The sequence below is a fragment of the Lichenostomus cassidix genome, chromosome Z (assembly GCF_008360975.1).
Source record: "Lichenostomus cassidix isolate B80296 chromosome Z, HeHo_3.0, whole genome shotgun sequence".
NCBI lineage: Eukaryota > Metazoa > Chordata > Aves > Passeriformes > Meliphagidae > Lichenostomus > Lichenostomus cassidix.
The window spans coordinates 29,797,192-29,809,880 of record NC_139511.1 but is presented as its reverse complement, the minus strand read 5'-3'; positions in this window follow the sequence as shown (position 1 = coordinate 29,809,880).

Below are 12,689 nucleotides of genomic sequence, written 5' to 3'. Positions count from 1 at the left end.
AGTACTCAATTTAATTAATTTTGTGATGCCATGTTAGTTAAAACTGAGTTAGTGCATTAAGCCAAAGTTAACAAGAGAACAAGCTGTTCCCATGGGCTGGTTTTGGTTGGGATGCAGTTAATTTTCTTCTTTCTAGTAGCTAGTATGGGGCTGTGTTTTGGATTTGTGTTGGAAGTAGTGCTGATGACACAGGGATGTTCTCAGGGTTGCTGAGCAGTGTTTACACAGAGCCAAGGCCTTTTATGTCTCTCACAACATCCCACTGTGGGTGAGCTGGGGGTGCACGAGTTACTCTGAGGGTACATGGGCAGGACAGCTGATCCCAGCTGACCAAAGCAATGTCCCAAAACACATGGCCTCATGCTCAGCCAATAACAGCAGGAGGAAGAACAAGGAAGGGGGACGACATTTGGAGTGATGTCATTTGTCTTCCCAAGTCACTGTGAGGCATGAGGGGACCCTGCTTTCCCGGAGATGTGAAACACCTGCCTGCCCATGGGAAGCACTGAATGAATTCCTTGATTTTCTTTGCTTGTGTGTGCAGATTTTGCTTTCCCTATTAAGCTGACTTTACCTCATCCCACAAGTTTTCCAGCATTTACCCTTCCGATTCTCTCTCCCAAACCCACTGAGGGGACAGTGACTGAGCAGCTGTGTGTGGTGCTTAGTTAACAACCAGGGTTAAACCACCACAGCTATTTGTTTTTCAGGTACTTCAGTTCATGGGAACTTCCATTTCCATTTAAGCTCTCTGCTTTGTAAAACATGTCCTGTCGCTGTGCTGCCAAATAGTGCCAATAAAATGTGTTCAGAAAATACACAACAAAATAAAAAAGCATTTTGTTATAGAATCTCTCAGATAGAATATTTACTTTGTTTTCTAATAACTATTTGTGGCTGTTGATTTTACACACTGAGGTATTCGTGTCTTTAGTTATTTTCCTTTATGATGTAAGACACATCTTACTTATGACTACATGAAATGGGATGAAATGCCATCATTACAGGCACTGAAGACTGGAAGAATACCAAGTTCCAACAAGTCACAATATTTTCTAATTTTAGTGTTAGTTTATAGTTGGTGTATGTAAATAGAACTATTAAGAAGGTACTTATGTCAAGTCTCAGGAACGGAAATGTAGGTTCTGAGGAAGCACAGAATAAACTGTCCTCCCTTTTCACATGGTGTGTTTGACTCAAAATCCCAAGGAAGAAGTTGCAAAAAAAAATCACAGATATATCTTTTCCAATGATAGCAGAAGCCAGAAGTTACTCCAGTCAAGTAAACAATCAAGGAACAAAATTATTACGGCAGAAAACATAAATTGCTCTTTGCATTTGTAATTCTGGTGGATGAACTTTGAGTAATTCCCAACCAAAACTTCTCTGTTCTGTCTTAAATTTTAGTATTGGGAGAAACTATGTGGATAGAACAGTTGATATATTTGAGAGTTTCAAGTAACAAGAAGAGTGTAGTATTGACCCCAAATACTTAGACCATTACAAGGATGAAAAAAGGGTACTAATCAGTCAAGTGTAAATAAACCAGTTCAAATTGCCTTGGTATCTGCAGTTTGATCTGTGGCAAATGTGACTGCAATTCTTAAAAAGGATACAAGAAGCTTTCTTGGAAGCTACACAACAGTCTTTGTTGAGACTGAAAGAATTTGAAAAAACTGTGAACCATAGAATGAATTTACTCCTCATTCTGTGATTCATTCCATGACTCGATTTATTCTGAGGAATATTGTTGCCCTTTTTTCTTCTCTAAAAATAGATAAACAAGTGCTCTGGAGAAGCATCATATGGTAAGGGAATTAAATTTTGCAAAGTCAGGCCTCACAGACCAACTGCAGGTCTTTGAAAGAATTAAAGGTGCAAACCAGTTGGATGGTAATACTCTTGCTATTCAAAGTACTCAGCAAAGTCTCCAGTGAAGGAGTGGTAAAGCAAATCACTGAATAAGAAGGGGGGTGTCTACTTGTTTAAACACAAAACCCAAAGACAGAATAAATAGTATTCATAGGGCTGCAAATAATTAGTAAAACCCATGAATCCCTTTGCTGAGCTCACTTGTGTTCATTACAAGTGTAACTGCCCTGTAAAAAGGGTTGATCAATCAGCTGGCATTACTGAAGCTCTACAGAGAAGTAAAAACAATAGCAAACCGATGAGCTGCTGTAGAGTCTCATGCAGTAAAATGAATAATCAAGTGCCAGATGGATAGATAATCTTTAAATAATGCGTGTGGGAAAAAATCCTACTTTTCCTACCAAACAATCTGAGAAGTTGTGACACACAGTTCTATGAAAACCTAAAAGCAGCAGTCAAGAAAGGGCAAAAAAGCTGAAGGGAAGTCATGGAGAGGAGCACAGTTGTACACCATGCCTCTGTACAGATCAGTGCTGGTTCCACAAGGTCCTGTGTGCTATTCTGGTTCTCCCCTGTCAAAAGCTGTGTCATTAGGAAAGGTTAGAAAAGAGCAATAAGCATAATCACAGGTGTAAACCTATGAATTTTTTTTTGACAAGGAGCAATTAAATAGACTAGAAACCTTCATCCTGGAAAAGAAGTGAATGAGAAATAAATAATGGAACTTTATGTTGAGAAAATCAAAAGAATGTAGAAGAGAAATAACAGAGTACCTTAAAAGAGGAGCATGGGCATCAAATTAAGCCATTAGTTAGCAAATTGAAAAAAAGAAAACTGCAATATGAAGTCTAAGAAGAAAGAAAACACCACTAGCTTAAGAAAACATAAGTCATAAATCAAGGGTACCTAGAAGAGGTTCTGAAGAATCAATATTGTATGATCTCTCTGATTTTATACTCTCTCTTCATACTTAATGAACTTGCTTACCTTTGCAACCCTTATCTTCACAATCAAGCTGCTGGCTCTCCTGCCTGGCCATTCTTTCTGCCCGTTAGGAAAGGCAACTGCTGCTGGAAAATGGGATATTATAATAGCTAAACAAGGCCATTAAATCATAATAGGATGTACTCAGTCAACTTTCATCTAATTTACAGCATGGTTATGCCCATCTCTGCAAGACCATTTATTTTACATCTTTTTCTGCTCTAAATCTCTTCTTTCCCACATTCAAATGTTGCAAAATTTTAATGCTGCTTGTTATATAATCAGCATGCTCATCTGACTAAAGCTAAAACCTATTGTAGATAAATCCATTCCGTTCAGAAAATGGAAATTCAGTTTCCATGGCACTAGAGCCCATCTGTTAACTTCACAGCACCATAAAAAAAATTGAAAGAAAATTAAAATATATAGTTATTGTTTTTTCTTTTAATTCCTCTGCCTAATGATCCTATAAAAGGACTTCATGCAGACATATGGCCAGCATTCACCAAAATGACAGCTACATTTTTTAAAAGAATATAACTCTGGCAAAACACAGAGAAAAATAATTTTTGTCATTTTTGGGGCTTCTTTTTTAGTGCTGTTAGCCAGGTATGCCTGAAGGTACTGAAGCACATAGGAAGAGATAACCATTAAAACAGTTATTCTGCCTGTCTTACATATTTAGAATTTTTTTAAAAGCGTTTCACAATGGTAATAGCATTTTCTGCAGGTTTTACATAGTGACTAGTTTTAAGGAATCAGTACAGTATTTATTTGGCTACTATGAAGCCTCTCATCAATCATATTAACTATGATTCCACAGAAAGGTCCACACAAAGTTTGTTACTGCTTAAAACTAACTTATAAAATTACAACACAAAGCAAGAAAACACATAAAGAAAAAGTTATCTCTGTGTTTCCAAGAAGTTAAATTAATAAACTACATATTTGAAGTATAAGATCATAGACTGTGAGTGGACACATGGATACATATACTTCCACAGTTAGTCTTTTTTTCATCCTGATTGTTGAAAATGTTTTAAAATACAAATTATATTAATGTTCCTTCACCGATTTTGCAGTAAATCAATATTTATACCATTTTCCACTACAGCCAGAAGTAGTTCACTTGTTACCAGCATTATAAATTTTATTTAGCTTCATCCTAAAGTGGTAGGAATTTCTCTTTTATTAATTCCAATAGTTACAACATCATATTTCTTCAGTGATGCAATGAAAATTTGCCAAGCTAAGTGCTTTAAAATAACAGATATATACTGAAGAGCCCTCGGTTTCAGCTTAGATCCTGTTTTCACAGCATTTCCCATTGCTTATCTCACTGTGCACTAAAGGTTTCAAAAGCTGGGAGCAAAAACCTGGGGTTTTTTAGATTTTTAGAATATATTCTTGAGAAAGTTGCTGCTGTAACTTAACAAATGCTTGCATGATCATTTTTATTTAGTCCACCAAAGAAAAAGTCTTGGAGAATATATTTTAAAAAATCAATTATACATCTGTAAAGAAAATTTCTAACAAGGGAGATAAGAGATTCTGAGAAAAAAAATATTAAAAATTGTGAAAATTTATTTTAGAGTTCAAACCAGGAGACCAGCATTCAAGTAGAGATTGAAGGGCTCCAGAATTCAACTGGCCATTTAAACAATTTTTCTAGTGCTGAACTGACAGCTTCAGCTTTTCCAAGAATTAATGCAGTGTCAATTAAGGGGAATTTTTCTGAGCATTAGTGTTTTCAGCCATAGAGTTTAAAGAGATTGTCAGATATACCTCTTTCTGCCTCAGGGGACAATGTGATCTATGCTTTGGTCATTATGCTTTTGGAATTGCCTGAAACCCACTCCACAGAACGATGTACTACATTTTACTTTAAATGTAGAAAGAGAGGAAAACATTTGCTTCTCTTGTTTGGAACATCTGGTGTGAATTTAATGATGGTGATACTTTCCTGAGGCCTTTGCTGTCACAGCAGGCAGGGGCCCTGGGCTGCCCTCACTTAGAGAACAAGCACAGCACTTGCACTGCGGTGTCAGGGCTGTGTGCTCCTGGCATTCCTGGGGATAGAAGAGTTCTGCAGACAGCAGGTTATGTAACATGGCCCAGACCTGACACGACCAGCTGGCTGACAGATGAAGCTGTAAAGCAGCTGCAGAGCCCAGAGACTTTTTGTCTTGTTAATGTGGCTTGTCACGGCAAACTAAAGGTAGTGTGAGTGCTGGTTACTGACAGGCAGAAGTATTTCACTTAATTGTGGCATAAAGCTAATGGATCTATTTTCTGAGCTGTCTCCAGTAACTATTACAAAAGCAAGGAGAAGGAGGTGAAGGAGGAAAAACACATACTGTGTAGACATAGTGTATTCCATCTGTTTAACATATTTATTCCATCTGTTTTAGATGTTCTTCTTGATTTATTACGACCTTAGTGAGGTGCCCTTCTCATTCCATCGACTGGGGAGAGTTCAAGATAGCAGCCTAACAGAAAAGCACCGCTCCTTCTGATGGCTAAAATGAGGAGAGCTGAATTCCACATACTCTCTAAAACTGAAGCACCCAGTGAAATGAAGGGTATAGCATCTAAAGTTCAGGGTCTGCCATCACTACTGGGTGATGCCATCAGACTCATAGATTAATGAGTAAAGATTGCGTGCCTTTGAAATATTCTTGATAGGACACAGAGTTCTTGACTTTTTTTCAACCGCTTTTTCTTTTTTCTTTTTTCTCAGAAAGAAGAACTTTCTAACTTAAAAACTCCACATATAGTCCTCATATACAGAGCAGTTACAGATTCTTACATGCTGCCTATCAAGTCATAGGTAATCTTCTTGAAGTCTCTCATCTAAAAATAAGTATATAGAAAAAATACCTAAATTGCTCATATTAACAGAGACCATTTACCACATACATTCCTTTTCCAAGATGAAAAGCAAATTTCCAATTTTTACCTTCTAACACAAAATGCAATGTCTTTTTCTTACAGTAAGGAGCTTTCAGAGCTCACCATTTTCAGTCACAGCCACAGACTTTGGCTTATGCAACTGCCTTAGTGCTGTCCTCTTTGAACTCTACCATTATCTTGTCTACAGAGCGTGTTAGCCATTAGCCAGCTGATTATCTCCTTCTTGCTTTCACAGAAAGAGCCTCCATAGAGAGAATCTTCAAGCCTTTGCAGAGTAGGCAGCAGCTGTATGCCCTCACTCTCTGCAGCAGGAGCAACCCGCAATTGCTTGACTTCATACCTTCATCACATTTGCAAAGAAATACTGTCTGCTTATTTTTATGCTTGAAATTTTCCCTCCAAGGCTGACCAGGCATCTGTTCAATGTATTGAGGGAGGCAATGAACAGATTTAGACAGTTTATTTCTGGCACCACAGGTTACTGAACAGGCCACTCACAATACTGCAGTTTCTTCTGCAAGGTTGTTATATTTTTTCTCTCTTACAAATACCTCTTTTACATTCTGCTCTAGAATTGGTGATGTATTACTCACTTCAGTTATCACAGTCTTTGTACCTATCAACCCTGTTACTAAATTCAGTCTTTGTACCTGTCAACCCTGGGTTGCTCAAGACTGCATCATTACTGCCCCAAATTCCACTGGAGTCATAGCTTCCATCAATGATGTTAGTGGTAATGGAACCAAGGTAACTGTGTGTAGTACAGCAGAGAAAAATGGCTGCAAAGATGAGGCAGAACTCCTATTCAAATGTCTCCTTTCTGGTTAAATAGGAAAGTGCTTTCTCTGTCCAATACTACATTTTTTATATAGTCACCTTCCCCATACACTAGAAGATACAAACCAAAACTGAGCATACTGTTCTGAACTCTTTTGCAAAGTTTAAGAAAAAGGCCCTCTATATATTTGTTGAAATAAGTGTTTTCAAGCATCCCTCTTAAGTGCAACCCATTTTGATCTGCAGAACATAGCCCACTGAGTTTCAAAGTTTTGTTCTTCAACATCAAATAGTAAATGCCATCAGATAGTAAATGCTTGTTTAGATCACAGATTTTTTTTGGACTACAATCATATAATCACAGAAAGGTTTGGATTGTAATGGTCCTTAAAGATCATCTATTTCCAATGCCCCCCACTATGGGAAGGGACTTTTTTCACAAGACCAGGTTGCTGAAAGCCTCATCCAGCTTGGGCCTTAAACACTTTCAGGGATGGACCATCCATGGCTTCTCCAGACAACCTGCTCCGGTGCCTCACCACCCTCACAGTAAATATATCTACCATCTTTCTATCATTAAACTGACCCTCTTTCAGTTCAAAGCCATTCCCCCAGTCCTACCACTACATGCCCTTGTTAAAAGTCCCTGTACTGATCTCTTGTAGCCACCTCCAGGTACTGGAAGGTGCCCTAAGCTCCCCTGGAGTCTTCTCTTTTCCAGGCTGAACAACCCCAACTCTCTCAGCCTGTTTCCATAGGAGAGGTTCTCCAGCCCTCTGATCATCCTTGTGGACTTCCTATGGACTCACTCCAACAGGTCCACATCCTTCCTGGGCTGGGGTCTCATGAGAGCTCATGACAGCTGTGATCCTTCTCTGGGTAGATCACACGCGAACAGACTAGAGAGGCAGATTAATCTCCCTCGCCCTGCTGGCCACTTCTTCGGATGTAGCCCAGGATGTGGTTGGCTTTCTGTGCTGCAACTGCATGTCACCAGCTCATGTCAAGCCCCTTGTCCACTTCCAAGTACTTCTCAGGATTGCTTTCTATTCATTCCCAACCCAGCCTGATTTTGTGCTTGGGATTGCCCCAACAAAGGTGCAGGACCTTGCACTTTGTTGAACATCCATGAGGTTTGCACAGATTCACCTTCCAAGCGTGTCAAGGTGTCTCTGCATGGCATCCCTTCCCTGCCGTGTGTTGAGTGCTCCACACAGCTCAGTATCAGTGGCAAACTTGCCCTTGATCCCTGATGTAACTGGCTGCAGGATGACGGCAGGACCCAGCAGCCCCCCAAATCGAGGTCCTTGGGGTGCGTATCTCCACTGAGTTTGGGGCGGGCGGCCCCCGGGGAGCGCTCAGCCTGGCGTGAGTCTCTGGTCACATAAATTCTGCAGGAAACGTAGTGGGACGAAAGAACGAACTGGACCCATCTCCATTCTGCCAGGGAGGTTTATTTGGGGTAAGGGGGGAGGGTTGCAGGGACGGGAAGAGGGGGAGAAAAGCGGGGTTAGGTCAGAGGGGCTGGCAGGCTCGAAGATGGGACCCTGAAGTCCTGCTGGCATTGGCTTATAAGGGAAGGGAAGGAGGGAGGGACTGGCTCTCCCGGAGCCAGTCTCGAGAGGTCTGAAGGGAAGACAGGCAAGGGGAACACATCAATAGATTTCAGGTACAGCAGAATGCATATTTCAAAAAGAACCAATAACATACAGGGCAGGGGAACAAAGGGAAGCCACATGGAATCCTAAAAAAACATACTGCTACAGATCCCACTGTCTGTGTGGCCAACAAAGATGTTGAGCAGCACTGGCCTCAGTACTGACCTCTGGGGATACCACTGGTCACTGGTCTCCACTTGGACATAGAGCCATTGTCCACAACTCAGTGAGTGTGACCATCCAGCCAATTCCTCATACATCAAGGCCTCCATCTGGCACAGCCACATCTCTTTGGTTTAGGGACATGGATGTCACGAGGCACAGCATCAAATGCCTTGCATAAATCCAGAGGACATCACTCACCCTCCCCTCATCCACCAACTTTGTAACACTGCCATAAGAGGCCATCACACTGCCTTTGAAAATGTTTTATTGTATTAGAGAGAGCACATGCATGAATATTTGATTATTCTAATGATACTTTTTGTGCAGAATGAATTATCTCCATTCAAATCTTTCGTCTTTGTTTCCTTTTATTTTGTTCCTTTCCCTTTTGAAATGTGACAATCCAACTGTATTGCTTTGGTATTCTGTAGCCTTGACTCCTAAACTAGTCTAGAGAAAAAAGGTAGATTTTGTTCCTAGACTTTACCCAAGGATTTCAGAGAGATGTGACGTCCACGAGAATATCAGCTCTGCTAATCTGGTTTTCCATTAAGTGCCAGGCCCTTAAAAATGAAAAAGCTACCAGTCACAGAAAAAAAAAAAAGTGTTGAAAAGTAAAATCACAAGGTAACATAGAATTAGATTCTAGAAATAGATGTATCGGCCCTTGAAGACAAATTCTGCAAAACATCTCCGTGGTCAGTCTTCACAGACCATATAAAGATTTCTTTTTTCATTTTCTGCTTCTAGCAGTTGTCTTGAAAACAATTTAATTGTATTAAACCTAGGAGACGCAACATTTCTTTAGCCTTCTCATATTCACTTCTTTATTAACCTTTATGTCTTCTTTACTGTATTACAGATATTTGCCCTTTGAGATAAAAGTCAGAGCACATAATAATACCTGACATAATTTTTCTTCTTCCCTTGTGAATGTTTCCAATTTTAATTTGACAGGCCAAATGAAAACACTTTTTATGTCTTTGAGAGTGTCTCTTTGCTGGTACATGTGTAATTAAACAGTGCTGATACAAGTTAGTTTTAGAAGGTTTGTTTGTCTAGGAAGTTTTGTTTATCTCTTACTGAGAAACTAGAATTTCCATACAGAATTTGAAACTCCTTCAATCATTATGTGAAATTAAGACAATGATAGTTCATGTATACTGATGATCCCACTAAAGATCATAATTTGAAGCTACAAGTGAAGAAAGTGAAAACAAGTGTTTGTTTTGCCTATGCACCAGTTCTGTTTGTACAGGAAATTGGGCACACATACAAGTAGATGACCCAAAGTAGTTTGTTCACCTTGGCAATGAGGCAAATAACGACTATAAAGCATAAATATTCAGCTGCACCAATGACCATGTTCAAATGAGGTATGCAATTGCTTATGTATGATGTCGAATATTCAATGTTTACATCATTTTTACTGCTTGACATAGATATGTTACAGTACTACCAGTATTGGTTTATGCTTTGACAATGGAAAATAACTGATTTTGATATGAAGGCACTTCCACTTCTGCCTACATGACAATAAAAAAATTCTCCTAGATCTATCAGAATACTCAGAATATTTAGAAATATAAGATAATATTTCTTTGTTTCTCTATTTTTTCGAGAGAAATCTGTCAATACTGCCTCAGCCTTTGTAAAGTCTTAAAGATAGTTTTTGCTGGCACATTGAAACAAGGCAAATATACAGAATCAGGAACATCTATTTCAAGGAAAGGATGAAAATATTTCAGTTGTCTGACAATCTGAGTAGAATAATTTTTTCAGTCCCAGGTATTATATTTGTACTTTGTGAATGTGAATGGTTGTGTATTTTCATGTCTGTTTTATGTGATACAGAGAAGCAATAATCTTCAACTAGGATCAAGCTCACTCAGTGCTTCTAAGCAATATGGTAAAATTCAGTTGTAGTCATTGTTAACCTGAGGAGATCAAAAGCTGATACTGCTCTGTCTCTATGAAAATGTTTGCCATCCATGTGCAGTTGCAAATGTCTTCCTACACATATTTTCTTGTGGTGAATTATGTGTATCTTCAGATACTTTACAGAAAATCCTTGGTTTATTTTGATAACATTTGTATGGGCTGACAATTTTACCTATTTCATTCACAAGAAAGGATTTTAATACGGATTTCATATGCATATGGATGTCTGTGTTTCTGCAACAAGAGTGTGTTTTGCTCATGTGCATGGCAATTGCCAAGACTTTAAAGAATACATTGAAACCTTCTTCTGACTGTTGATGCAAAATTCCTTGGAATGCACAGAAATGCCAGTTTAGTGTTTCAGGTTTGTAGGTTTTTCTTAAATACATTTCTAAACTAGTTTTGTTAAATAAATTGTACTTTGTAGTTTAAAGGGCAAATTTGATTTAACAATCACAGTCTGTTGGGCAGAAATAATAAGGAGGAATGTCTGTACTACTTGTTAGATCTGGTTTCTCTTGCATAACAGAGGATTCTTGGATGTTCTCTTCAGCCCATTTCCTATCAACTCAGGTTTTATTAAATAACTTCTTAATATTTATATGTTTTATATTCTGTGCTAGCATATGTTATTCATGGCTTTGCACAAGTCAATCACTTTTCATGGGATAGTTGTTTTATACTTTCTGATTTCACAAAGGAACACTTTGAAGGAATACTAAGAAGCTGTTCACATCCAAGTTCTCAATATTATATTTGTTAAATCTTATTCATTTTTCCTACGGGGACCCTGGTAATCCTCTAAAATCTTCTTAAGCAAGACATTTATAGCAGCTAAATCAAAGTAATATTATATGCTTAGAAACACTCAGGATAAGAATTTTGAGACCTTAAATACAAACTAATGGATGCAAAAACAAGACAGGAAAAAATGTTAGTTTTTGCTTAAGGTTTTTGGGTAGAATTGCAGTGATTTTGTACAATTCTTGATTGTACCACAGATACCCTGGGTAAGTAATTTAATCTCTTTTTATTTTTTCTTCTGTTTATCATAATAGATGATAAGATATACCTTCTTCCTATACCTGTTGTATTTAATAATGACCACTCTTGATTTGGAAACATTGTTACATTCGCCTTGTATCACTCTTTCTAACTAGATCTGTAAATCATACTTCTGCCACGTATCTGACAGTTTCTGCAAGATTTCCAATTATTTAAATTTCTATCCAAAATCCATGAGGCAACAAGACACATACCAGTCATTTTGTGAAGATAGTATCAGCTTCAGCTTTTAGAACCAGATTTGGAGCCAAGTCAATTTACAGGTCTCATAACTCTCTATCTGGGGAAAAAAGCACCAATATGTGTCCATAAATAAAAATTAGTTATACAAAGTAGGCTTCTACAGCAATAAGGTGAAGTACTAGCAAAATAAAGGAGAACCCTTCCCACAGAAAATAGGGAAGGTAAATAACACAATATTTAATAAACTTTGTCCCTTTTGGCTTGCAATAAGTATTTAATAACATCTAGTATTAAGAAAGTGAAGTAAAATCATTAAAATTTTAACTCATTTCCTCATTTTCAAGGTCTCATTTTGTAATATATATAAGGATTTTAATGGTCAAATTAGAAACATACTGAGGAGAATAAGCTTCTTTATGTAGAAATCAGTGAAAATTGTCTTTAGAACGATCAGCATGAAGAATTAATAAACACTTTAATCTGATTTTAAGTATCTATTTTGAATTTAAATAGTGTTCATAGTCTGCAATTCAATGGAATAGACATGGTGTAGAATTTAAAAAAATATACAGTATATTTCTGGGAATGAAATTTGAGAAATACATTTTTGCTGAGTAGTTATTCTTTTATTAAATATCTGAGAGTAACTAGAAAGTTGGTGCAGAGTATCAGAACTAAATTTTGGAGTGAGCCATGTAAATAGGATCCTAATCCCATATATTCCATGGAAATATTTCCTTTAAACAAAGGAAAAAGAATAAAAGACAGTATGAGGCTTCTGGAAAGTTCTCTGAAGGTTGTATTCTCTTCTCTTCTCTTCTCTTCTCTTTACAGCAAAAAGGGATAAATACGCTAATTATAATAATCCTTGAGTTGTAGCCATGAACAACAGCACAAGGATCAGGAAAAAACAGAGATGAAATTGTTCAAGCACTTGTTATTATCTTGTCCAAATGTCCTGGTATGACAGGCTGGCTTTCAATCTTCTTGGTGCTGCTGCTCTATAATGTGAAGATTATTGGTTAAAAAGAATGAAAATTGGTTTTCTCTTCAATAAACTTGTTTCTAACAAAGTGCACTTGTGGTGATCCTGAGCTTACCTAATGAAATAGTGAATATACATATAGCACA